Below are 4941 nucleotides of genomic sequence, written 5' to 3' on the forward strand. Positions count from 1 at the left end.
GGGGGAACCCTTAGGAGGACAGATAGATAGCCCACGTGTTGCATTAAATAAAAATTTACACTTCAGTTTCTGTCCTTTCTTGGACATGAACATCCAGGGTCCCTCTGAGTACTCAAGAAGATGGACTCTTCATTTCAAAGAGAAGACTTGGGCCTGCAGAGATGGCTCAGTTGGAAATGAGTATTTGCCAACAAGCATGAGGACTAGAGTTCAGGCACCAGCACTCACTTAAAAGCTGGGTGTGATGTGTTTTGCCTGTAATTCCAGCCCTGGAGGAGATGGGAGGCTCCCTGGGACTTGCTTACTAGCCAGGCTAGTCAAGTTAGTGAGCTCCAGGGTTAGTGAGAGACCCTGCCTCAAAAAATAAGGTGATGAGTGATCTGATCTCTGCCCCACTGGCGTGTGCACACACACACACATGCATGAACACACACACACACACACACACACACACACACACGCATGAACACACACACATACACACATACACACACACATTAATGAATTAAAAGAGATTTCCATGGTGGTTTGTGGCTATAATCCCAACATTCAGGAAGCTGAGACAGGAGGATTGCTATGAATTCCAGGCGAGTTTGGGCTACATAATGAGTCACAGGCTAGCCTGGGCTACATAATGAGTCACAGGCTGGCCTGGGATAGGCTATGAAGTGAGACCCTGTCTGTTTGTTTGCTTATTTGGTTGTTTGGTTGGTATTTGAGACAGGGTTTCTCTTATAGGCCTGGCTGTCCTGGAACCCACTTTGTAGACCAGACTGGCCTCGAACTCATAGAGATTCTCTTGCCTCTGCTTTTCAAGTTCTGGGATTAAAGGTGTGCACTACCCTGCCTGGCTTAGACTCTGTCGTAACAGTCAAAGCACAATAAGAAAGTACTTTGCAGGGATTGTACCAGAATCAAAGATTCTTTGAAATCAAATTTTTCCTTCTTCTAAAAAAAAAAATCAATGGAATTTGCGGGGGGCCACTCAAAGTATCTCTGACGTCCTCCTTTTTCTCTTTATAAGCGGTCTGATGCTAACTTGGGTCTCTAAGGTTTCTAGCAAGCTCTCCATCCTTCTCTTTAGAATCCATGTACCTTCCTGAGTAGATTTTTAGGGATAATGGCTAAAAATAGTAACAGTAGTCCTATTAGTGACAATTATAATAGCCACCAGCCTCTTACAGGGCAAATTAGCCAAGAAATTTTTGTTCACGAGGGGCAGAAATTACCTCTGGCTATTTCCAGCAGAGAAGAGGGAGACCTGGGAACTGGTAACATGTCTGTCGGCTTCCTCTGGGCCCTTTTTGCTTTTGCCACCGAAGGTTCCAGGTACAAACAACACGCAGCTATCTATTCCCTCCTCCAGAAACGCCTCTGCCAAAAGGAACCGCTTCCTGGGGGATTGCCCTGCAGCTCCCGCGTGACAGATGTGGCAGCCACAGCCCAGAAGCCAGCTGCAGCTTCGCTGGGCTTCTCCCTGCCTGGCCTGCTGCCTGCTCCCTTCACTTCTTAAGGTTTCACCCAAGGGCATGACTAATCCTACGTCAACAGTCCTGCCTCGGGTGCTGTTTCTAGGGAGTCCAACCTAGATAAAAGGGCACTGGGAAGCCACAGCTCGAGAGAGGGCAGCACCACCTCAGCTGAGAGTGTCCAGAGGAGAGCGCGACAGGTGGTCTTCTCTGCCGTCTTCAGGATGAGTCAGCACTAGTTGATTGGATGGTCCTCTTGGTCCCCGATGGCACTCTGCTGAAGATCTCAATGCCTGTGAAAATGACCCAAATGGCTTCTCTCGGGTCACATGTCCAATCCTTGTAATTGAAGAGGACAAGGAGTCTCCTTTAGCTTCTACCAAGTTATTCCGTTTCTTCAAGGTCAGATGGGAGTACCTTGTCAAAAAGAGAAAAATCCTCTTATCAATACTATACCACCATAGGACAGCCTGTGAAATGTTTGCCACCACAGTCATTATACAAAGGAAGAAACTGAGCACATGACTCAGGAAAAGCCAAGGTGTTAGCCTGAACCACAATATTTCTTGATTTAAAGCTGCTACTTTGCAGGGTTGACTCTCCCTTAGGCTGCTCCAGCTCCGTGTGGCTCGTGAAGCCATCAAGACTAACATGTGCCAGGGTCTGGAGAGATGGCTCAGCGGTTAAGAGCACTGACTGCTCTTCTAGAGGTCATGAGTTCAATTCCCAGCCACCACATGGTGGCTCACAACCATCTATAATGTGATCTGATGTCCTCTTCTGGCCTGCGGGTGTACATGCAGGCAGAGCACTGTATACATAATAAATTTAAAAAATAAAAAATAAAAAAAGACTAACATGTGCCTCCTCTCCTGCCTTGTCCTGCTGCTCCAGATTCCCACAGACTTGTCTAGTTAAAATGGTAAAAATTCTAACCTCACCATTCTGGAAGCTGAAATCCATTGCAAAGGGCCAACATCTGGTAAGGGAAGTCATTATTTTCTGAAAGAAAGAGAGAAGGAGGAGGAGGAGTGGAAATTCCTTATTTTACAGAAACTTACTACCACAGTGATGAGCTTCATCTTATGACAATGACTTTGGTCCAATAACTCCATCCTCGGGAGCCTTGTTTCGCCTCCCAACACTTGTGCCCTCCTTCTCCACCCTTATCCCTTCCAACCCCTCAATCCTAGGTAGGGGATAAAGAAGGTGAGAATGGGGACACCAATACTGTTAGACTACTTCCTGATGATTAGGGGTGTCAAGTTACTTAGGGCAAATTTAATCATCATCATCATCAGGTTATCTCCAACCAGCAACCAGGAAACAGCAACAAATAGCAAACAGCAACAGTAACAACACCAACAGCAGCAGCAATGGCAGCAGCAGCAATGGCAGCAGCAGCAGCAGCAGCAGTTATTAGGGATCTTCTTGCATTTCTATACCCTCTGAAGAATCCCCAGAATTCCAAACATAAATTGTCCCCAGCTAGCAAAAGCATGCCCCTGTCAGAGCATAAGACAAACCATAGTCAGCTGCTGTGGACAATCTGAAGCTGCCCCATATACCACACCTGGGGTTAAAACAAAAAAATATATTCACATAATATTTCTATGTTTAAAAAAATTCTCACGACACTTGAGGTTTCACCACATGCGGGCGAGGCGCAACCTCTGACCATGACACATGCCCCTTAGAAGCTACTAGACCACACCCTTGCTTTGGAAACATCAGAGAATTTTCTTGAACCTCTGGAAATATCTCCTTGTTCCTAAGAGACCCAAGAAGGGATCGTTCTCGGTGATTTCTCTAAATTACTAAGTCTGGGTCTGAAAAGGTTGGTTGCCTCAGACTTTTGCCCTGCTGGTCTCTAGATAGATGCAAGAACAGGGAAGTGTTAAAACAAAGAGGCTCACAGAGACCGAAGCAGAGCCTTTCCTGTGTCCTGGCTGGCATCCACTGTGCCTGCAGCCTCCCTAATGGACAAATACCTTTCCCTATTGTTTTTTTTATTTCTTTATTTGTTTATGTGTATGAATGCTCTCTGCATGTACACCTGTATGCTAAAAGAGGGCATCCGATCCCACTATAGATGCCTGTGAACCACCATGTGGTTGCCAGGAATTGAACTCAGGACTTTCTGAAGTCCAGACAGTGCTCTTAACCACTGAGCCATCTCTCCAACCCCTTCCCTATTGTTAAGTAAGGTATAGCTCAAGCACAGATTGCTGTCACTTTAAGTCATCAGCATCTTAACTGATGTCCTTCTGTCTTTGGGTTGGATAAAATGCCTAAAAAGTAATATTAAAGATAATTGAAAATTGTAGTGTATTAGTTGCATAACAAAGCATTGGATCTCTCTGAATCATAGCTTCCTCATGTGGATTAAATAGGATCTAGCATTCACAGCGAGCCACCCACGAGGACACTGTAAATGCCTAGTAATATTAATAACAGGCTATTAGATATTTCTTTGGGGAGATAAAAATAAACAAGTACATATTGTTTTAATATTGTTACTGCTTTTTCTGTCCCCCTCCACATAATTTCTAATATTTATGTATGTAGTCCTTACGTCAGCCATCACATCATTTCTCACCTTGTGACAGTTCTGTCAGCGCTCCCACTTAATCCTTTAACCATACCCAAAAATGTGAGCTTCTGAAAGGTAGACCCTTCCTTTAGGTTCTGTTTGTTTGAATAGCTCTCAGCTTGAGTCCAGGAACCTATACATATAATGTATTCTTAGCCCAGTGGCTTATAACCATGAATCAAAGCCCAATTTTAATTACAGTGGTTCTTAGATGTTTGGAGTCATGATCCCTTTCCGAGAATCAAATGAATGTTATGGACCAATTCTGAGGTAAAGCACTGACAAGCGAAATGGCCAGACACTCACTTTCTCCCCTACCCTGGCACTAGCATTTTAAAAAGAAACCAAAACAGTTAATAATACAGACCAGAGGCTTCAGAGAACACGTCCTATTTAATCTGTACAGAAACAGCAGGGCGATGAGTCTTGGCTATGTGAGGTTTGGAGCTGTAACTAACACTCAGGAACTCACCCAGCCAAGCGGACTCTCTCCTGACTCTGGGCCCTTCGTTACCTCAGGCCCTGCGTGGTCACAAGCAAAGGCAAGCCTCTCTGTTGTCAGTACTGCCAGTGAAGTAGCAGAGGCGTTGTGAGACGCCTCATGAGAAGACGGTAAAACTCCTGACCTTGAGATGGCTATGCTCATTGGCTTCTCCCCCCCTTGCCCCTCCCATTTGTGCCAAGTACAGCTGCGGTCCAGGCACACCGCCAGGAACCACATGATGCAGCAAGGTAGAAAGAGTCACAGCACACAGTGATCTGAACTCTAGCTCTACCTGTTGGCTGCTGAGCCTGTGCCTCAAGTCCCCTGTCTGTAAAGCAGTCGGTGGGATTTCCTTCACGTGGTTGGCCGGAAATCAGACAGACCTATGTGGGGGC

At 45.6% G+C, this 4941-nt stretch overlaps 1 long non-coding RNA gene across 1 annotated transcript; it reads right to left on the reverse strand.

Moving 5' to 3' along the window:
- Window positions 1-443: 443 nt before the first annotated feature.
- On the reverse strand, window positions 444-4669 carry LOC311605989. The gene is made up of 3 exons (XR_014782140.1): window positions 4535-4669; window positions 2406-2471; window positions 444-1886 (listed from the first exon to the last, which is right to left on the reverse strand). It is a non-coding gene; the product is annotated as an uncharacterized lncRNA (long non-coding RNA).
- Between the last annotated feature and the right edge of the window lie 272 nt (window positions 4670-4941).

This window comes from Acomys minous (genome assembly GCF_964271855.1).
Source record: "Acomys minous genome assembly, chromosome: 9".
In the NCBI taxonomy this organism is placed as follows: domain Eukaryota; kingdom Metazoa; phylum Chordata; class Mammalia; order Rodentia; family Muridae; genus Acomys; species Acomys minous.